Genomic DNA, 23,282 nt, shown 5'->3' on the forward strand with positions numbered 1-23,282 from the left:
GTTATCCTGTTCCCTTCATTCCCTCTGAAGCATCCAGCACCATGCACTATTGGAAAACAGGATACTGGGCTGGCTGGATCATTGGTCTCACCATTCTTATGTCCAACACTACATGGCCAGCCTACTCTCAGTCTGCCTGCAGCAACTATTAAAAAGGTGCATGCATGCCCCTCTCATGACCAGAGTATCGGTCAAAGTCTACAAAGCATCTGAAAGTTACATGCAGGAACAAAACAGGTTTCACCCAGGGGCAGCATGGACAAGCGCCGACATCCTTTAGATGACTCATCACACACAGGTGCAAACACCACTGCCAAAATACACAGAAGTGACAAGCTACTCCATAACATGGAGCTGCCCAGCAACTATTGAGTAAGAGGACATTCCGGAAAGAACGCCGGACTACTCAAAAGCATCTCTCATCACCTGTGTGCTGGAACACACACACACACACTTTCAGCCAAGCATGCTGGGCTTATACCTCACTAGATCTCATCGACTAATGAAGGATCAAAGAGGCAATGGAGCCCTGTGTTTACCGGAACACCTCAGTCCAATTATTTTTGAACAGGAACATGGCAAGCAGTGCACACACCTTAGTGAAGATTCTGTCTCTGCACTGCCATCCAGCCTCATTAGATAATACATGACTCCTTTCACCCTACCCCGAGAGGCTTACCAGAGCTTAATCAAGTTTGTCAAGTGCTTTTAGTTGGGTGAGGCTAAAGGAGTGACTCGCATGGATTCTTACATCACCTAGCATTGCTAAGGGCCTAAGATACCACACACATCAGTGACAAGACAGCTAAATTTGTCCATTTGTCTAGTGTGGTATGTGTGTTTTTTAGCTTTGCCAATTTAAGACGTTTCACAGAAAGCGGCTTGCATCACAGGACACAAGCAGAGCGCAGATTTGCAAAGCACAAGGTTGCCTAAGTACAAAAAACTTAGGGCAGGTCTATATCAGAAATGCTATTGTCACACAGCTAGGGTTGTAGGGCTTCAGCATTGACCAGCACTGGGAAGGGGGGAGGGGTCTGCTGTTTCTGTAGGAAATCCTGCTCCCCCACAGGTGGGAGCTACACCAACACAAGAATTCTTCCATCAGCCAAGCACTGTTTGCACAGGAATTGAAATCAGCTTAATTGCACTGTGCAGGTGTGTGGATTTTCCATGTATCTGAGTGATATAGCTGCATCCATTTAATTTTCTAGTGTAGAGCAGCCCTGAGAGCCTTTATTCCTCCAACTGTCTGGAGCATCCACAGACCCAAAAAAAGGTGCTTGGCACCCAATGGCAGACAGCTCTCCCTCCTCCCCAATACCTCCCAGCTGCCATGCCAATCAACCCCGCTCTCCTAGCATTTCTGGTCTGCCACAAATCAGCTGTTTCATGGTGTGCCAGATGCTCTTGGAGGAAGGGGGAGGATCGGGGGATGGGAAGAGGTGAGATGGGGGGGCAAGAAGAGGCAGGATGGAGCAGGAGGTTGAGCCTCCCCTGCCAAGAGAAGACAGCATCTCATTAAGCCAACCTCAGCCCAGCTATAGGCTCTCCTAGCTCAACAGAAGAATTCTTATATTGGCTCTCAGGGGTATGGATTTACTAGAGCAATGGAAAACGCTCCTGTTGTAGAGCGTGCTGCCCATCGCACTTTTAGTGTAGGCATACCTTAAGTAAAAGGAGAAAAGCTAAGGGCCTGATGCAGCTCCCACTTAGTTCAATAGCACAAGCTCTAGATACAGATTGCAAGACACCATAGTAACTTGCCTCTCCAAGCCCGAGTCAAGAGTTCAGCAGCACGCAGCTCAATGAAATTATTTACATTCTAACAAAGTTAGGGCTCCCCACGTTTACATAATGGAGCACCACTCTAGGGCACAAACATGACCTGTACAACTTGACTGTGTTACTTGTTGGCATGTCCGCCCAGGAGATTAGAATGACAATAAGGTCCAATAAAGGACCACCTCACCCACCAATTCTGTTGGGGAAAGACAAGCTGGAAGAGCTCGGTGTAAGCTTTTAAAGCTTGTATTCCACCAATAAAAGATATGATCCTCACTCACCTTGTGTGTCTAACTTCCTAGGACTAACATGATTACCCCACTACATCAGACAACTCATTGTACACATTCCTTTGAATAACCACATGCAGAATCTTACTTCACCTGGGTAGAAAACAAATTGCATGCTAAGCATATAAGCAAATTCTTACTCTTATTTTCCTTACACACTTTTTTGGGGGGAAGGGGGGAGAGAAGGGGACACCTACAGTGGGAAAAATACTTGGCAGTAATATTAAAAACTATCAGACATATTTAGACACTTGCCTAGAGTTAAAAGGAAAGTGGTTCCAGCCAATCTAGAGCAGACAGAAGTGAGGTTTAACGACGCTCCCAGGAAGAGCAAAAAGATTTAAGAACTGGAGTTAGCTCACACTGAATGTTTGAGCTTGTTTTTTCCCCTGTAAATACAAAGTGCAGATGAGGCATGCTTGCTGATTTCCTGTACTGGAATGTAAGCATGCTTGGTAGGGAAATTAAGACCAGAGTATAATTAGTCTTGTAACATACTGAGTGGTGGTATAGATTTTGTTTAGCTACTTGCCAGGACACTGGTAATGAATAAAGGCTGCTAATACACATTGGCCACACAGTAATTAGTGACAAATCTTTGACTACATAATTTCACATATATCCTCCCCTCCTTCACTGACAAGCCCTCTAGAATAAAAAGAAGAGTTGCTGCATTTTGGAATCTTCAGGGGGTAGCCGAGTTAGTCTGAACAGGATAAACTTCAACAAATGGTCTGGTAGCACTTTATAGACTAACAAAACATGTAGATGGGATCATGAGCTTTTGTGGGCACAGCCCACTTCTTCTCAGATTACTGGAGTTTTGAGTTTAGGATGTGCAGACCCAAAATAAATAGGGGAAGACAGGGAGAAAGGCAGAAGGACGGGAAACAAGGAGCACAGGGTATGGAAATATCAAAGGGAAGATTTCTATGCAGACTAATCTGTAGGTTCCCTCTTCAAAAAGGACAGAATTCCTTTATGCTGCTTTATGCCATGAGTGTTCCAACATGGCTGTCTGAATCCTGTGTCTGCCCACGTCAAAAAAGGGAGCCAAAACAAGAAAGAATCACAGTCAGAGGGGGCACCTATGGCATTTCAGAGCTACTTTTTTTCCCCCCCACAGTCCAAAGGCACAGCAAAAAATATGCATAGGCCAGCTGTCTTCTTACAGCCATCTGAATTCCTCATAAATCAACATACCCGCTAAATAAACGGGTAATGCAAATGTTTATTTAGTCACTTACTTCTGGTGAAACACACCATTTGAAGTGGGCTATGGAAAGTTCTCATGACATCAGTGGAAAGTTTCCAATTAGGAAACCAAGTTTATAGCACATTAAGGGCATTTTGGGCTCTCTTGAAAGAAAGCTGTGGACATAGAAACAGCCCAAAAGAGATCTGCTGTTAAGCAGAGAGTCATTTTTAAACTGACTCCTAGGACGAAGTGAAGAATTTAGACCACGTCTTGCGTTCTTTGTCAGTGCCTATGCGAGTGGAGTGAATGCAAACAGCACATGACCCAAACGAGACAGATACTAGGTCTTTACTACGGTCAGGGTCTGTCTTTATCAAGACTGGCTGAGAGGCTCAGCAAGCCAAGCGGTTTCATCCATCTAAAGCACACTGAACCTTTCCCTATTTTCGAGTTGCTATTAGGGTAGCAGCAGAAGCATCCACTCTTGACCAAAAAGGGGAGAGTCAGTCATTTTAAGACTCGCTGGAACACACTCTCCAATTTTAGGAGCGTGGCATCCCATCCCAAACAGATCACAGTACTGAGTAAAGGGGAGTGGTTCCCTTCAACCTCAAACAAGTTACCACTTGCCTAGGCAAGTGGTAACTCGTTTGCAGCAGAATTCAGAGACCCTCAAGAAGGTTTGCAGCAGAATTCAGAGACCCTCAAAAAGGCACCACTACAATAGGGGCTACTGGACAGAGGAGCAGCCTGCTGAGCCCTCAGAGGCAGTGTTCCCTCTAATTTTTCCTATCCCTGAGCGGAATGAATAGTGTTATGTGCACGAATGGGGAGGTGATGAGTGACATATCACCTTCATATTGGTGGACATAAAATTCATGGGCAGAAGTAGGGCCAAAGGGTTTGAGTGTGGGAGGGGGCTCAGGCTTGGGGTGCAGGCTCTGGGGATGAGGAGCTGGAAGTACAAGAGGGCCCCAGGCTTGGGGGTGGGGCCAAAAGATTCAGAATACAGGAGGGGCCCTGTGGGTTGAGGGATTGGGGTGCGAGATGGAGTGCGAGCTCGGGCGTGGGCCCAGAGATGAAGGGTTTGGAATACAAGAGAGGGCTCCAGGTTTGGGAAGGGGTTCAGACTTGGTTGGGGTACAGAAGGGGCCATGGGCTCTGGGCTAGGGGTGTGAGCTTTGCAGTAGAAACAGGGATGAATGGTTTGGATTGCAGGGGGCAATTCTGGGTTGGAGGCCTGAGGATGGGGTGGGAGGTTGGGGTTCCAGCTTACATGGGAGGGCTTCTGGTCAGCAGAGCTAAGGCAGGCTGCCTGGTGCCTGCCTGTCCTGGAATACCACACAGAGCCCCAGAAGTGACCAGCAGATCTGGCTCCTGTGGAGAGGGGGAACATGAGGCTCCGTGCTGCCCCACACCTGCTGCTTTCACCCACAGGGCATAGGCAGTGCACAGAGCCCCATGGCCCTCACCTAGAAGCCAGACCTCCTGGCCCTTCTCCACCGGACCCAGCACAGAGCTGCCCAGGGCACAGCAACTCCCTGCAGGGGCATTTCCCTGCCGACTTTAGGGACTTGAGGAGAGGCCTCACCCCCCACCTCAACTGGAAAGAGCCATCAGTATGAGAGATAACCTTTCTAAGCACTTCGCCAAGCTAAGAGTGACAGTCTGACGTTTGAGGTTAGCAGCACTTTCACATTTGCTCTACTTAGCACATGATGGAAACCGGTCACATCAACACACCCCTTCCAGCCGGATTCCCACAAGGAACTAGCGCTCTTTCAAGACACTTGTCCAACCGTCACTATTAGGACTGTGGTTAGTGCCTGCCAGCGCTTCCAGTTCAAGCGCCCACAGTCAAGAGCCCAGAGGTGCATGCTAGTAACAGACGCCGCAGGCCTGTGGTTCTTTAGGACGTCCACGTGTTAAAAGCCAGACTCACCTCCTGTGCATGGCTGCAAAGTGATAGTGGTGGGGGAAAAGAGCCTCTGTCAGCATACTCTGCAGCTAACAGCGCAGAAAGGGAACATCCCAGGCCTGCACACGCACTGCTTCCCATGCAAGCGCAGGGCTGGCTGAGAGCCATGCAAGTGCAGCACCCCGTTTACCAGAGGAACTCTCGTAGGCACTTAAGTGTCTGAAGCAAATTGTACCAAGAGACTAGAAAAAAAGAGCCCCGGGGGAGTCATGACAGACCACACTTCACACACAACCAGCTGTCTCCAAGGCATGTTCTCTACAACAGCCACACTCAAGGGGCTACAAAATCTTTCGCTAACACCACTATGCCCGGGAATTAGACCCCTGCCCCACAACCAAATTCGTCACCATTACAGACAAGGAACAGGTGTATTTTTAAGTACAGAATGATCACTTCTGATTTTTGAACGTGCCCAAAAGGCTAGTGCCTAGAATGTGTCGTTAATGATCATTATTGCTGACAGGCCCTGCTCCACTGTCAAGGCATCTGGCATCAGCTGCTGCCAGAAGACAGGACTCTAGGCTAGCTGGACCATTCGTCAGATCCAGCAGGGCCATTCCAGTTGTTCTGAAGGGAATTCACAGGAGGTAAGCTTGATGTCATGATGATTTTTGGCAAACCATTCACAGCATGGACACAGGCAGATTACGAAGTCCTTAAGAAAAGCACGGTTTCATGTATGGAAATGTACTAAAATATTAGACCTCATTCCTCCAGTGTAAGTAGTCCTGAATTAGACTTAATTGCCCTGATATTGTAGTACAAGAGCAGGTATGGTCACAGGCCAGGAAACAGAGGCTAGAACCTAGGGACCTGGAATAAAGTTTGGTTCCACTCATTAGCGTTTACTATGAAAGGAAAGGGTGGTTGTGTGGTTAGTAAACAGGAGCACTGGACTAGGTTATAGGAGATCTGGGTTCTATTCCTTGCTTTGTCACTGGTCTAATTTGGACAGGCACATTTAAGTGCTACACACAAATGGGCCTATTTCACAGCGACTGCCAAACAGCCTTCAATCTGCAAAAACGAGCTGCTGTCCCTTTGTCTCAGCATCAAACCCTCCCCCTGTGGGAGTACAGCTCTCACAAAAATCCTGACTCTTACCCCTCCCCATTCCCATTGGCAGCCTTTGGATCTGCGTGCGGAGTGATCAAAACAGAAGAACTTCATCCCAGTGCAGATGGCCCACGAGGGTGGATTGGTCAACTTTTATTATTAGCCTGACAACCAAAATGGCCCATTTCAGTCGGCTGCAGAGCCTTCTCTTGCACTGTTGACTGCTGGTCACTTACTGGGCTATTTGTCTTGTCCACTCGGGGCTGATGAAAAACCTTTGTTAGCAAGCAGCTCAACCAACACCCCCACAGGATTTCACTTGCATGGGTGGCCCAACTGTGCCAAGACCACAAGTTTCCATAGTATACAAAAACAGGACACAAACAAATGCTATGTTAGCACAAGACAGTGGAGGGGCTTCTGCTGTTTGATGCTAGATGGTTGGGAGGACCCCAAACAGCCAACCAAGCAGGTAACGAAGGTCTTATCTAGACTAGGATTCAGGCATGTTAGCCAGCGGGGGCAGCAACATGTCTGAGAATTCAGTGTATACACAAGACATCACTTTTAACACATGCTACATGGCGGGGTGGGGGTCATCTTAAAGCCTACCAGAGAGCTTAAAATCGAATGTGGCCAGCTTCACAAGCATACATTGCCCTGTTCAACAGCTCCTAGGTTCCCCAAGCACATTAGCATGTGCCAGTGTCTCACACCACAAATCCCAGTTTAGGAAAGTCTTCAACTGCCCCTGGTATGGCTTAATTCTATTGGTCTCCCTCCCACCCCACCTCTCTTTCCCATGGAATGTACCTCTTTCTCATCATCTGTAACAGGACGTTCCCTCAACTTGTGGCCTGCCCGAAAAACCACTTGTTTTAAGCTAGTTGAGAATAAGGAGGAATTTTGAGCTCTGAATTTGGCTCATCCATATTTCTTGAATATGGGCCCCAAGGAAAATCATACGGATGTTGTTGTGGGCAAGGAAGGAGTCTCTACACCAGGCACTTTGCATTTAGAACGACCAACAATGCATGAAGTCTACATCATCATACCCCTGGAAAACAACACTGTTGCATTTCCCCCATTCTTACCACCTATGAAACTGTGCCAGTACTCTTGCTTTGCTGCTGAATGGTTACAGCCAAACTGACAACCCCAGGAGTAGCATCCAGACCACCTGATCTGCAACCCTACCCTTTAAACCCATCCCCCCTGCCTCCTCAAACAATTTCAGCTGAGTTTTAAGCTACCCTCAGATGCCTCCCATTCTTGGTGGGGAGGTGGAAACCACTTGTTAAGCCTGTCTTCAACCCTCCCCTCTTCCCCTCCCCCCAAAAAAAAAATCTAGTGAAAACTCTGCAGAGGACATAGTAGCATCTGAGAAGCCTAGAAAAAAAAAGTTTGCCCCATTAGCAAGTGTCTTTCCCATTGATTCCAATGATGAGCAAATAGCTCTCCAAAGCCTACTCCTTTCACATTCATGCCTACCCAATTTAACAGGGGCAATCCACACTGGACCTACCCCATGCAGCAGCTCCTCAACTGGCCAGAGGGTAGAACAAATGGCAAATCAGGCGAAACCCACTTTTTCAAGGAGAAATTTAAAGCCCACTTTTCTCCACTAAGCTGAGTCAAGTCTAACATGCACAAGGGTTTGGTAACCTGCCGTAACTGGAAATTCCTCCTCCCTTCCATTAAGGGTGAATAACCATTTGACTATGTTCCACAGCACTACTGGCTAAGAGCAGAGACCTTCCTCCTGGAGCTACCTAGCTGCTAATGGAACATTACAGTTAGTTTGCAGTTGTCAGCCAGGCTCTGATGAGCAGTTTTCCTGCAACTCAGCAGACTTACACATCCCTTGTGCCTTGGATGCTTTTGCTCACAGTGATGCGAACAGGCTTGTTTTGCAGATATCTAGAGGTTCCTGGAACCCAGACAGCCCTTGCCTGGTCTCCTAGATCAGCTTATCCCTTGGCTGTGGGGCCACATTTATTTCTTGGCCTGGAATCTCACAAATCTACTTTAGATGAACTTTTATTTGGGGATTAAGCTAGTCCCAAACATAAGAGTAGCCCTTCCCTAACCAGCTTAGGCTGTGACTGGCTTGATCCTGACGGTGGAAAAATGCTTTCTAATGAATCCTCTTACAGGAAGTCCAGAGATGTTAATCTAGCAGCTTTGTTTTGAACCACTAGCATGTAGAAGCTTTCCCACTCATGCCCATCACCTCCCATCCTGCAAAGGAACACAGACTGAAGTTCACAACTACCACCTTACTCTGACGTACTTCAGCGATCACAGAGATCCCCGTACATTGGGACAGTCAGGATGCTCACAAAGCAGCAGACCGGCAGGTAATGCTCCTGCAGTGTGCCCTCTGCAAGTACGGCTGCCAGATGGTTTAACCAAAAATACCAAACACCTCCCTCCCCTTTAAAAAAAAAAAAAAAACAGGAAAAAAATGCTGTTGAGTAAAAAAAGGAGACCACCAATGTTGTTGACCAAAAAAAAAATTTACAAAATTATCATGGTCCCTTTAAGAGGCGGCTTTTTTTTTTTGCTGGCAGTCATTTTGTTTTTTCCTGTTACAGCCACAAGGCAAGCCCCTGCGGAACCAGGTAAGTGTGGGCAGGGGGGAAACAGAGGCTGAGCCTGGTTGCTGAAAATGCCAGGTGTCTGGTATTTTCTGAATTGTTTTACCCAACAGGAGGCAAAAATACTGGACTGTTCAGGTCAATACTGGACACCTGGCAACCCTATATGCAAGTCAGGGAAAGGCTGTTCTGATGGGTTACTCCTCTGGAACATGGTTTCAGCAAGCTTGCGAGACAAAGTTCTCACAGCTGTCCAGCAGTATCTATTCCCCATGTGAGCAGATGACTGGGACTTAAAGTTGGTCACATTCAAGATTCGCCTTTTGAATTACAAGTGGGTAGAAATCTCTTCTTCCCACAAGTGATAATTTACTATCTTTCACCAAGGAGCCAGCTGGAACAAATGAACACCCCTCCCTTCCCTAATTCATTTTACCATTAACATATTCCGTGCATTCCTTTCTATCCCCATCTCATATAAGAGTTTCCTTTACACATAGTCCATTTACGCTATGTTTTTGTGAACGGGGACCTGCCTTACCGTGTGTCTAAACACCTAGCACCGTGGCCTGCTGGCCACATGCAGTCCATTAGGTTCTACGTGTTTCCCATTGCCCATGCACAGTATTGCCAGATTCTGTGGCTTTCTGTCCATGTAGGTTTTTCCCCTACCAGTAATGTTAAAGTGACATGTGCTTAAAGCAAGGGCATATGAAGTGATGTGCAGGCTGATTGCACACAACACTGACTGAGAACCATGCATTCCCCAGCAGCCAATCGAAGTGCTGCTACAGTTCCGTCGGCACACCCTGCAAACCCTAAGTACACAAGCGCAGGGAGCAAGACTACCCTGTCCTGGGAAGCCATCTTGGTTACAACAATGTTGCGGCTCACTGAGATGAAAGAGGCTACTCATGCAGCCCACTCACTAGCCTAAGTTGCCCATCACTGACATAGCACATTCAGAGAGCTATGCAGAGTGTTTGGAGAATGTCAATCTCCAAAATTACTTTTCTCTGCAATAGTTTTTCATCCCTGGCACAATGAGGCTGAGTCACTGGCTTAGGGTGTCTGAGGACTCCATTCAGAGAAGAGTCCACACAGGAGTTTGCAGCAGTTTTAAGTATTTTTAAAGGCAGATTTTAAACAGTGCTACTTTCTTCCACAGAGAACGGCCTGGCTGCATCCTCCCCTGGCTTATGTTGGCTGTTGGCAGTTTGTGGCTTGAGCTCTCTAAAAAACACAATTATTCTACAGTTACAGACTGGTTTTATACACAAATGCAGTTGAGGTCCTATCTGGGATCTCCTCGTGATACCAATTCTGGACATGGTAACACGCAAGAGGTCCAAAGAAAGCAGTTCTAGATTCTGGCATCGATGCAGCTGCCGCAAAACGAAAAGCTTCCCAAATTCCCCTCCCAGCCTAGGAGACAAAGTCCTTGTTTGGAACACTTCTGTCCCAGTCCCCCCAGGTTACAAGCAGACATTTACGTGGGGAGGGGGGGAGAGAGTAAAATCCCACCTCTACCTATATGTATGACATGTATATAGCATAATATGCAAAGTATATTAAAATCTACCAGGCTCTCTGCAGCCTTGTAAAAGCAATAAAATGGGCACCCAGATGGCAATTTCTGCATGCAGACTAGGAAAAGCATCTCACCTAAAATAAAGATGTTGAATTGTGGTTATCTAGTTCATCGTGTAGTCAACCCAATTTGTATTGACTACAAGATTAGTCGATAAGGATCGCTCTGCAGAGCCGCAGGAAGGTAGCTCCAGGAGCTGGCTTAAGCCAGGACTGAATTGTCCCAGGTTGTGCTGGCTCCAAGAGCCACCTGCTCCCCAGCTCTGCATTTTAAATGTAAGAGCCTTACTATACTTAAAACGCAGAGGTGCAGTGTCCTGGACCAGCGCGAGCCGGGATTGCTTGGCCCCAGCTTGCACTGAGTCCAGCAGCCCCTATCCGCCGCAAACAGGGGCTGCTCCGCCCCCGGTCACGGGGAATAGGGGCTTGCTTTGCAGCAGCATCCCTCTCCCACTGCTGCCTCTGATAGAGGCAACAGGCCCCACGGAGAGTGCTGGGGGGAACTGGCTTTTAAGGTGAGCAGTCAATACTCCAGTTGAATACTGAATGAGTTTAGGCTTATTGAGTAATTGGCTGGTCCACTACTCGCTAACATCCCTAATCTGAAGAGCTTCTTCAATGTTAAAATTTAATTAGTCCCAAGACTAAGAGTAAGCTTCATATGTGACAGATCTCTGAATGACCCTGCAGTTGTGAGTAAACAGTGGGAAGAATTTTTGGATGGGAGTTGGAGAAGAATTCAAGCCAGCAGCACATGGTTTTTCCTACATCAGCAAAGGGGAAGATAGCCATTGATGATGTTTGTTTATTTTACAGTACAACCCATAAACCCCAAAGCAGGGCTGAGGCCATCAACACATTAAAATCATATGCAAGAGGATTTTCCCTGCCCCAGAGAGCTCCCAGTTGAGAATAGGGTGGGATGCACCAGATTTCAATAGTCACAATGCATCAATCTACAAAGGCTGGCTTCAACATTCCAGCGTGAGTAGAGAAGAGCATCTGAAAACCATCCCCAGGTCATTTCCAGAGAGAAAATGCAACCAAGATTTCTTTTCATCCAGGAAAGAAGAAACAGGAGAGTTAAGGGATGCCTTCCCCTCCCATTCAAAGCTATGTTCCAGTGCCCCAGGGAAGAGAGGACACAACAAAACAATGCAGCACCAGGTCAATCCTACTCAGTGGAGAGAAGCCGCGTTTCCTTTGTCAAGAATTACATTTCACAGTAATCCTATCACTGGGGCTAAGGTCCTGCCACATGGCAACTGCTCATCAGCTTTTAAGGCACCCCAGATTAAATGACAGGCATTGTCCATGTGATAATTTTGGTTTTAAAATGTATCTCCCTCTAGTATGCACGGAACTCCAAGAGAATGGCTGGAGAGAAGATTTTTCCCAGAACCATTTTGCCCGCTACTGATATCTTCTATTAAGAAGCCCTCTGTTTTTAAATTGCTTACATGGCTTATATTTTCCGTCTTACCTTGCTTAGACAATGAAGAAGCTTCGAAAGCACTTTCACTTTCAGATTATCATGCACCAGCACCTACAGCAGCTCAGGGTTTGCAGTGCTAGCCCTGGCGGGGAATGCACATTCAAGTTCAGAGACAAAGCCTCATTTTCATTTATTTTAAAAGTGAGGTAAATATTTCTAGTAAAATTCACTTCTAGAAAGCAAGTGTGTCTTCTTCTGCCTAATAGGGCCCTTTCTGTAGCATGGCCAAAAGGTGAGAACAGACCTCTCACAAAGCCTTTTTCCTTGGTTCTGCCCTTTTGAAGCCCTTGCAAATAGGACTTATTTAATGAAGTGAACCTAACCGAAGCCTGGCCCTATTTTTGAAAGGCTCTACATTAGGGATGTTAAGTTGGTAAATGTGTTAACCCCGTGGTCCCCAACCCGGTGCCCACGGGCACCATGGCACCCGCCGGGCCCTTTACATGCACCCGCGGAGCAATCTGGGCTGGCCCTGCCCCCCGGCGTGCGGCAGGTGCCAGCCCCGGGCACATGGCCGGCTCCGACCCTGACCCCCGCCCCCAGGTGCGCCACGTGTGCCCTTGCCAGCCCTGGCACTGGCCTTGGCCCTGCCCCTGGGGGCGCCACGCCAGCCCTGGCCCCGGCCCCAGCCCCAGGGGCGCCGCACAGAACCTGGACAGCCCCTGCCCGGGATCGCGGCACATGCCGGTGCCAACCTCAGGCGTGCAGCACATGCTTGGCCCCGCCCCCAGGCACCCAGCAGCCCCAAAACATCGGGGACCACTGTGTTAACGGCTGAAAAACTCAGCTGTTTCATGGTTGCATGCACCCACTGGAGCAGCTGGCTTCCCAGGAGCCAGTGTGCGCAGGAAGCCAGGTTTTAAACCAGCTCCAGGCATAATCTGGCTCCTGCCTGCCGGCCTTGATCCCAGGGAGCCAGCTGCCGCCCCCATGTTGCTGCCTCGGATACAGAGGAAGCAGTAGTGCAGGGTGACAGCCAGCTTCCTACGAACAGGGCAGGAGCCTGAATGTAACTACGAACGTTAACCAGTAAGGCCAGGCTGATCAATTAACTGTTTGCATGATTATACGTTCACATCCATACTCTACATAAAGTAATACAAAACCTCAGCCAGATACACCTTTCGAGGGTCTAAAACATGGGTTCCCAAACTGGGGTGTGTGAAGAAATTCCAGGAGCGGGGGGGGGGGGGGGGGAGGAGCAGCGCGCACAAAACACCCCCCCCAACACACACACACACACACCCCATTCCCCCCAAGAAAGAGCCTGGTCCGTCCTTCCACTCGGGTGCAGGGCAGACTTCAAAATGCCCACGCTGCTCTTAAAAGGGCACTTTTTTTTTAAAAAACAAGTTTTGCTCCTATTTTGTGTTTAGGCCCCAATCAGTCCCTTTCGTCGAGGAAAAAAAAGTTTTGCTGCTACTTTTTTGGGGGTGAGGGGGAGGTGGAGGCATGAAGGTTTCTCAAATCAAAAAGGGGACGTGACGCCAAAAAGTTTGGGAACCACTGGTCTAACACAGCGGAGGAATCCAAATTTAACGGAGGTCAATTGTTAAAATCAATATGTAGCCAGAGGTGAATGGGTCACAGGGGACAAACCACTTTTGATGACTGATTACCTCTTCTGTTTATTCCCTCTGGCATTGGCCAGTGTCAGACGACGGAATATTGGGCCAGATGGACCGACTGTCTGATCCAGTCTGGCCGTTCTTATACTACGAGACGTGCAAGGCATTTCACAAAATGCTAGCAAGTAATCGCATCAACCTCCTACTTTGGTCAGTGCTCTTGATGCCTTTCTAGCCTACTCCTTCAGCTTTAGGCTTTGTAATTCAACTAATATTGGCTCTTGGCAGAATTTGATTTTTTTTTTTTTTTTAAAGAATTTTGATGGATATCAAAAATGTTTATTTTTATCAAGATGTTTTCACAGTTGCAGGACATTATGGAGTCAGACAATTTAAGACGGAGAAAAACAACATTTTATGAACTAACAGTTGAAAAAAACCCAGAAATATACAAAGTAAATACCTTCAAATAAAATTGTAATAAGTTCTCAAGCAATGTTTTTCTTACTTTGCACACCTGAGAGTTTTGATCAATGGACTTTTTTCATTGGTTTATGTACACACAGTGAGACTGATGTTCAATGACATTTACTGATAGAAATCTAATCCTGCCAGGCCTTGTCATATTGTATTTCTCTGAACCAGACTGCAAACAGTTCAGCACTGGCACTTGGACTTGACACGAGTTACAAAGCAGCAGACATGCTAGCTTTCTCAATACCTGGCCTGATCTATACTTACAAGTTTTACTGGAATAACTATTCTGATTACAGGTGATTTGTTTTAAAGCAAATATTTATCCGGCTAAAAGCTCTAAGATTGATGCTGTTTTAACAGTATAAAGATAACTTATCTGGAATTGCTTCTTCCATCTCCTGAACCAGGAGTTATACAGGTGGGACCTCTCGTCTGACATCCTCAGGACCGAACCTGTGCCAAACCAGAGCATTTGCAGGACCACAGAAGGTTAATATTGTCTATCAATACTTTCACGGCTTACTGGGCTCTTAGACATTTAGGGGTAAATTAGAGCTAAACAACAGCACAAAATAGAGCCAGGACTGGTGGCTGTACAACTTTTTGGGACCACATGAAATCTGGCCACATCCATGGTAAGTGGACATCCAGCTAACTAAAATTATGCTGGACCACAGATGTTGCCGAACCAGAAAGGTTCAACCTGTACAGTATAAGCACTTGCATTGAGTACCTGCTGTCCAAATAAATTTTTTTCAGTTTGCAGGCAATTCCAAAACATTGTGGGAGGAAAGGGGGAAGTTTGTGTGTGAAAAAAATTGCATCAGGTGTGGGGGGGTAGTTTCACATGCAAACTAAATGCTTTGTTCAACCCAAAACAAACTATTCTTTTGACAAAGCTATGTTTAAATGTTTGTTAAACTGAAACTGTTTTGAATCACTGGCATTTGAAATGAAATGTTTATTGAATTTTTTCTGACCAAACAATTCAGTGGAATGACAGTTCATGAAACATTTGTGTCACCCAATTTGCATTTTTTCTTAAAAAAGTTGTCCATAAATTATACTGTTTGGTTGGCCCCCTTTCCTCACCTGCATGCAGCACAACAGAGCTTTCTACGTAATAAAAGCCCTTGATTCAAAGCCATTTAAAACTCAGTTTTTACAGTAAAGGACATAGTTTAAGCTCTACTCCAGACACACAGAGGGGGCTAATTTCTTCTAACACGATACGTACTGGTAATAAGCTGCCTATGGTAAGGTTTGAGAAAAGCATACTGAATTGTTGCCAATATACCAGTTTGAACAGGAGACAACATGCAAATCATGCCCAGGAGGTATTAAGGAAGATCAGAGGCCTCTTAAAAACACACACAGAACACCCCCACACTAACATCCAACAAATGAAATCGTTGCTTTACAAGAAAATAGTCAAAGGGCTGATTCACTCAGAACCTGTAGCAAATTTACTTATAATTGCATCAACTTTTCCTTGCTTTGAGGGGGGGAAGAGTTCGTTTCAAGCAGGATTTTCACTATATGATTTTTTTTTAAAATCAGCCAGCCATGCACAAGCCATAAATCAAATCAGGAATAGACAGAGCAAGCCAAAAATGGCTTCTCTGTTTTTATACTGGGCTTAGGCAGGAGAGCTGTGCTTTGGTGCAAGTCAGTATAATGGCTGGATGTTTACACCAAGTCAGTCAGGGAGGCTTGTGCAGGGTAACACAAGAAAAGTTCTTTATTCAGGGTAAGTGTAGGATACTATTTCTCTAATTAAAACATGGAGAAAATGAACTTGTGCGCCCATAACCCACTTGCCTATCTTATTCACTCACTTATTTTTAACTCACCTGCATGGACTTCCACATACATTCCAGTTTGAAATAGGGCAGCTCAAATTCCTAAAGTGTCTCAGACCCTTTTTTGGCATTTTCACATAAACCTCCATGAACAAGGTAGTGTCCATATTAACAGTGTGAAAGTTACAAGCAGTTGGCGCTCCAGATAGCTGACTATGGCAGAGCTGCTCCAGCCAACATGCTCCAGCCAACATATTTAAAACTTCCTTGTGTTACACAGCAAACATTTATACCACTTGATTTTATGATCCTAGCACAGGTAGAAAACCCATTAACTGGGGGGATCAGAGTCACTTCTAAACCCTGCACAGACCATAAGTTTTAAGATAGATCCATCTTACATATGAGCTTGCATAGATGCTCTTCTTCAGAGGATAACAGTGGTTGAGAGACAAGGGGTGCCAAGACAAGAAGGCACAGCTTCCAATCTATCAGAATCACAATGACTGAATAGGGAAAAAATGAAGAACCAGCCTTCAGGACATTAGCTCAACCAACCACCCTCTCAAGTCAGGGCCTTCTTTAGATGAAGGGAATTTCAGAGTGTTCCAAGCTTTCTGGTTAGATGAGTAACCGTACCGCAGAGACTGAGTTTTGCAGTTTGGTTTAGGACTTCAGATTTTTCTTCCACTTATTGCTGGGAATGTAAGTTCTGCTCTTCTCCCTTAAGATGAGCATTCAACACCAGGCAGTGCAGGTCCAACAGAGCTTGCTAGACCCATGCAGACACTGAGCAAGTTCACCAACACCTGAAGCCAGACTCACACCAGGTACCATTTAGTCCTCCCTCCCTAGTACAGGCTAGCCAGGGCTGACAGTGCAGTGTTTCTGCAAGAGAGGCTCGCACTCAGTGCATCTGACTCAAACAACATAGGAGTACCATGATTCCCGGAATGAAAGGCTACGCCAGGATTTATGCATTCTGTTTATTGGTGTGTTTGAGGCATCATTCCCAATTTCCTTCCAAAGGAAGTTTATTGTTAAGGCTCGCACTGAGTCAGAAGGTTTTGAGTATTAAGAGAAAAACATATTTCAGCCTTCAAGATGGCTATTGTGCAGCTTAACGATGACGCTGCTACAGAAACTCGCCAAACCATGCTGATGAGTCATGATCCACAGGGAAGGGGAGGGCGAGAAGACAGGTGACATCCAAGAAAGTCTCCACAGCAAGTATCCTTGCTTATCACCTGTGAGCTGAAGTCAGGAACACAAAAAAAAAATTGCTTCCAGCTTCTGACTTGCCATGAGCCAGCATCTAGAAATGAGGGTGTGAAGGCTTCTGGCCCACACCAGCTGTTCCAGGCAGCATGCTGTAGCCACAGCACCAAGCTGTAGCATTCTCAGGGCATCAACAGGACTGATTCATTCCCCCCGCCCAGCAAAACAAGTCTCTACATCACAAGAAATCTCCCACCAACACCAAGCCATGCTGCTTCCTGCATCAGGCAGAAGGCAGCACCGCACAGATCAGCATCACAATAACTTCAGCCCTCCCAGGCTCAGCAGATGTCTCCCTCTGTGAAAACACAGGACCTGCTCAAGCCAGTGGGACAGCTGGGACTAGCCTACAATTCTTTCTGGCTCCTGGTCCTGTCCACAGTACACTAAACCACACTCCTTGGGACAAGCTACTGCTGCCACACTACAGGTTGAACCTCCCAGGGCCTGACTGGTCCCAGAAGAGTGAATTTGCCAGACCCGCACCCCTTGACCCTGTTTTATCACCATTTGTCCCACAAAACTAGTTGATCCCCAGGTCCAGTCATCCCTCCTGCAAGGCTGGGGGAGGGGATTTTAGAAGTGGGCAGGTGTTTTCAAATAGTGCCAGACAAGGTGAGGGCCCCCAACACCAGTCCCTCCACCTGCTGCCCCTCCCCACTGCTGGCTTCCTCTGCATGACCAGGCTGCCTGCTGGCCAGCCCCAGTGCAGCACTTTGCCCCAGCTGGAATGCTTCTGCCAGGCTGTCACAGCTCCAGGCAGGCTTCCCCTTCTGGGCTGCAGCCCTGTCCCTACTGCAGGCAGTCCCAATCTTGTGCTGTGGCCCCCGACACTGCCCAAGATACTGCAGTCCCACCACTCGGGCCAGGCTTCCCGTCCTGGGCTGCTGTGGTCCCTGCCCTGCCGCTACCAGACTCACCAAGCTCCCTGTTGCTAACCCTCCCGCTCTGGGGCTCGCTCACCCAGGAACATTCATGGCCATGCCAGACCACAGATGTTGCCAGTCCAGAGACTCCCAGTTCAGGGAGGTGCAACCTGCACTAGAAGCACCATGAGAACAATCTCAGGCAGGGCAACATGCTGCAAACAATGTTGACCAGGGACTGAGCAAGCATCTCTCCCGTGCATCCAGTGTCCCTTCAGCAGTATCCCTGACCTCACTGCATGTCCCACCAACTAAACCCCTCTTTGAGCACATATGCCCCTTCCAAATCAACCACACACAAGCACCCAGTCTCCAGGCAACCTGGTGGTGCAATGGACTGATGAGTTACGCAGCATTTCACCTCTAAATCATCACTTTAACACAAGATATTTAGGGACAGAGTTGCTACTGCACTGTAGCTATTCAGTGAGTTGGGGGAGGAGGGTGTCCTGGCTGAGCCCACGAAAGCTCATGATATCATCTACCGTATTTCCCGGCGTATAAGGCGACTGGGCATATAAGACGACCCCCTAATTTTCCAGTTAAAACATAGGTTTTGGCCTATACTCGCCGTATAAGACTACCCCCCCTTCCGAGGCAACACCATTTAATAACATCAGTACTGTAGCTTCGGATTGGCAAAGGTTGTAATAGCCTGCCTCTCTGACTCAGCCAATCCGAGCAGGCTTTGTATGCATTAATAGATGACACCGCTTGCTGTGATTGGCTCAGCGCGGTACATACAGTATCAGCACAGGGACGTTCTGTATGTAGCCGAAGCTACAGTACTGATGTTATTAAATGGTGTTGCCTCGGAAGGGGGGGTAGTCTTATACGGCGAGTATAGGCCAAAACCTATGTTTTAACTGGAAAATTAGGGGGTCGTCTTATATGCCCAGTTGCCTTATACACCGGAAAATACGGTAGATGATACAGTACTGTATTAGGGCACATCCAGCGGGCTAAAAGGTAATAATAGAGACGTTCTGTATGTAGCCGAAGCTACAGTATGTTTATACCTGGTGTAAAAGATGACCCCCGATTTTTGGGGGATATTTTTTAGTATAAAAAGTCGTCTTATTTGCCGGAAGATACGGTACATGTTTTGTTAATCTATAAAGTGCTACCAGACCATTTGTTGTTTTTTTACCTCCAACATCCATCAGCCTTATTGGGGATAAATCAAGAGGATTGAACTAGCCTTTGACTCTTAGGAATGATCCTTCCAAGTCAGCGGGGAGGAAGCTCGTGTTGCTGCAATTTTCCGCACTATTCAACCTGCAACAACCACCCAACCCCCTTAGCAGCATTAAAATAAAAAATCACCCATTTAAACACTTTGCATCTCTTCACTAGTAGAAGAACTCAGGCTGGCATCAGCCTCCACACCACTCATTTGCTAATTCCAGGAGAGTTTGCCTGAAGACTGCACCACAGCTGCACTAAAATGTTTTTTTCCAAGACTGAAGAACTGCTATCACTAGAGTGGGAGAAACTAATTAGAGTGTCACTACTAAGAGACTGCTACAGTGTAAACCTGTCACAACACAGAGCAACTGCAACAGACATTTACATCAGAACCAGGAAAAGCCTTACCGTTAACGCGAGGGGAGGCCAGACCCAGCAGAGAACAGAAACTGGCCACGTCTGGAAGTACCACAGCACCAAGCTGCAGCATTTTCAGGGTGTCAACTCCCTGTATCTCTCCCCCAAGCAAATCTCAATTTCTCTATTTCAGTCAACCTAGCTGGACAAATAGGTGCAACACTATTAGGATCATCTTGATAGTGAACAGCTATGCTTAAGGTATGGGCTAACGAACTGCCAGCACATACATGCGTCTATCTGACTCTGGCCACACAGGTGCATAAGCTTTGGCCAAGAGTTACGGAAAAGAAGTCAGTCAGAATTGAATTGCTGCAAGACTAAAGGGAATTGTAGGAGTCAGGGCAGGGCACCTAGGCAAAGGAGCCTGAGCTATACCAGCAAGCTCAGTAGCATTAATTTACTGCTGACTATGAATGCTGGAAGCTATAACTCCCAGGGTTAAGTGACATGGCAGCAAAAACACCAAAGTCTGCTAGTGGGGACACAACCTAGGGTTTTTGAACACTTCATCTGGTGCCCTCTTAGCATATTCCTCCCTCAAGTCAGTGATCAGCAGGGGACACACACACACACACACACACCCCCCCATCCACCCACCCACCCACACAGAGCCAACCTTCCAACAGCCCCCTGGGGTGCTTGAACAATGCCTTGAAGGCAGGCAGGTCTTGTTACTGGCAGAGCTGAGAAGCAATTCAAGGCAATGAAGGTGCCAAGTGCCATTTTATTAAAGGATACCCAGCAGCAGAGCCAAGGAGTACAAGTTACCGTTTCACCTGCATCTCCAGGAGAAATGAATTAGTGAAGAAACCCTTTCATAAGGACCCAGACTTGAAACTCTCCCTTGCTACTATGGAGGACAAACATCCATAGCCTTGTGGGGTGGTGAAAACACTGGGAGGACATCAGGCAGGAAAAAGCAAGTCTTCCTGGGAGCCACGCTGCTTACATGGGATCTGGACCAAAAACAGCTTCCTGAGCTAGAAAAACGGCTCTAACTTTTGCAACACCTCTCTGCACTTTGATGGCTCCCACTCCCACCACATCCAAATGCCTTAAAATTAATGAGCTCATTAGCAGTCCCCAGTGTTATTCACATTTTACAGGAAGGAAGGGAGGTTCAGGCAAAGTTAGGAGATTTGGGCAAGACTAAACAAGGAGCCCATGGCAGAGCAGAAAGTCCAACCTAGACACTGAAAATCCCAGCCCAACTATCAGGTCTTGCTGACACCTACCACTCCACCTCCAAGAAACAGACAGATTCGCCCCTTAACCAGAAGGCAAGCTGGGATCAATTGATTCAGGGAGTGAACTCAGTATGCTAGATCAGTGTCTCTCAACCAGGGGGAAGTCTGGGGAGTACGTCAACACTACTGAAATTTGGAGAAAATTGAATTTTTGTTTTAAGTTTTACAGTGCTTTGTTGTTTTTGTACTTTTTACACCCAAAAATTTCACCACCCACCCGGCTACAATTAAGTTGTTTAAACAAATGTGTTGCAATGGTAGAAAAAAATTGTGTGTCTGAAAACTGTAGGTACTGGGGGTACTTAATTTTTTTAAATGGGCACTTTATAAAAAAGGTTGAGAAACACTATGCTAGACAGACAAACTTTTTGCCCTAACATTGGCCAGGAAATATACCCCTCAAGGAGTCCAGGAATAGTTAAGTATTTTGAGACAACATTGGATCAGTCAGGGTATGTCTACACTACCCTCCTAGTTCGAACTAGGAGGATAATGTAGGCATACCGCACTTGCAAATGAAGCCCAGGATTTGAATTTCCCGGCTTCATTTGCATAAGCGGGGAGCCGCCATTTTTAAAACCCCGCTGGTTCGAACCCTGTGCAGCGGGGTGAACCTCGAGGGTGTACCGGTAGTTCAGAATAGGAAGCCTAGTCCGAACTACCTAGTTCGAGCCCCATGTAGCCGCGCTGCACGGGGTTCGAACCAGCCGGGTTTTAAAAATGGCGGCTCCCCGCATATGCAAATGAAGCCCGGGAAATTCAAATCCCGGGCTTCATTTGCAAGTGCGGTATGCCTACATTACCCCGCTAGTTCGAACTAGCAGGGTAGTGTAGACATACCCTCAGTCCTTAAACCTCAGGGCCTGGAATGCTTCTGCTGACTTTGCAACCATCGCTCAGGGAGGGAGTGCTCCTACTAGGGATGTGAAAGATTAACCTGTTAACTAGTAGCCAGTGGGGGCTGGAGCAGCTTCCCCCCTGCCACAGGCAGGGGGCTGCTGTAGCCCCTCAGGGAGCCTTCTGTGAACAAGCAGAGGCTGCTCTGGTGGAGTAGCTTCTGTCTGCTGAGAGCCCGGTGCACCACGGATGGGGCTGGGGACTGCTCCCAACATTTAACTAATGAACTGAGATTTTACATCCCTAGTTCCTACACAGCCTGGAAAATCCCTTGCAGTGGTGCAGGCTGTGTCTACACTACAGTATCTCCACAGTGTAAACATACCTTGCATCACCTCTCTCAATAACATTATATAAGTGCATAATTGCATGTTAGCTAAGCAATGTTTGTTGCACGTGAACTGTGCTGTGCAAACCTATTAAATAAGACCATGGGAAAATGGTCATGCTATTCAGCATGGAGAATCAAGTCTATGAGACCATGCTACTTCAAAAACACAGAAATAGAAGCCAGGATCTCCTGGCACTCTGGGAGGCTGTTGGCACAGGCAGGATTAATGCTCCAGGCATGCCAGTTAAGTCTGGAAACAGACAAGTTTAATATTATCTATTCACAGAATTGTGGGTGTTCAGTTTAGACAAGAGAAGACTCAGAGGGGACATGAAAGCAATTTTCAGGTACCTAACAGGTGTTACAAGGAAGAGGGGGAAAAATTATTCTCCTTGACCTCTGACAATAGGGCAAGAAGCCACGGGCTTACATTGCAGCAAGGGATGTTTAGGTTGGACATTAGGAAAAACTGGAACCTGTCAAAATGGCTAAAAACCAGACTAAGTTGCCTGGGGAGGTTGTGGAATCTCCATCATTGGAGATATTTAAGAGCAATTGAGACATCTAACAGGTATGGCCTAGACCAGGATTGGCAGTGTATGGCACACATGCTGTAAGTGGCACACAAGTCAATTTTGAGTGGCAAGTGGCCTGGCTGGGTGGCTGGCAGCTGCCCCATGTGCCATAGCTAGAGCAGCCTCACCAGAGCCCCAGTTTCTGCTCCACAGCAGCCATGCAGCCCAGCTGGCAGGGCTGCATGGCCAGTGGCTGCCCCATGGCCAGCTGGGCCACGTGGTGATGCGGGGCAGCTCTGGAGGCCAGGGCTGCTCCTAGGGCAGCTAGCTGACACGGGGAATGGGGGAATGACAGGCTGGAGTGAGGCGGCCATGGGGCACAAGTGAGGGTGAGTGCTATCTGGGCTGTGACTCCAGGGCTGGGCAGCAGCAGGGGCAGCTGAGGGGAGAGGAAAATGCATGGGGGGGGTCCCTTCCCCTAAAGCCATGTTGGCTCCTAGGCACCTGGATTCCTAGCAGGAAGGCAAGGGCACCATGAACCCTACCCCCATCAGGGCTGGACACCCTAAGGTCACCCATCAGTTCATCCCCACCTCACCCATTTCCCTACCCACCCCCGTGTCACATCCAGCTTCCAG

The 23,282-nt window shown here is 47.3% G+C and overlaps 1 protein-coding gene across 4 annotated transcripts in view; it reads right to left on the reverse strand.

Annotated features, from left to right (window-relative positions):
• SPSB1 (splA/ryanodine receptor domain and SOCS box containing 1) overlaps window positions 1–23,282 on the reverse strand; it is an 80,306-nt gene that overhangs the window by 44,515 nt on the left and 12,509 nt on the right. The window contains exon 1 of one of the 4 annotated variants that reach the window (XM_075906490.1): window positions 11,984–13,178. The exons of the other annotated variants lie outside the window; for them this stretch is intronic. The gene's annotated coding sequence lies outside the window, so the exon portion shown is untranslated. Of the gene's footprint in view, window positions 1–11,983; window positions 13,179–23,282 lie in introns of those variants that run through there. 4 annotated transcript variants of the gene reach the window in all.

This window comes from Pelodiscus sinensis, chromosome 23 (assembly GCF_049634645.1).
Source record: "Pelodiscus sinensis isolate JC-2024 chromosome 23, ASM4963464v1, whole genome shotgun sequence".
NCBI lineage: Eukaryota > Metazoa > Chordata > Testudines > Trionychidae > Pelodiscus > Pelodiscus sinensis.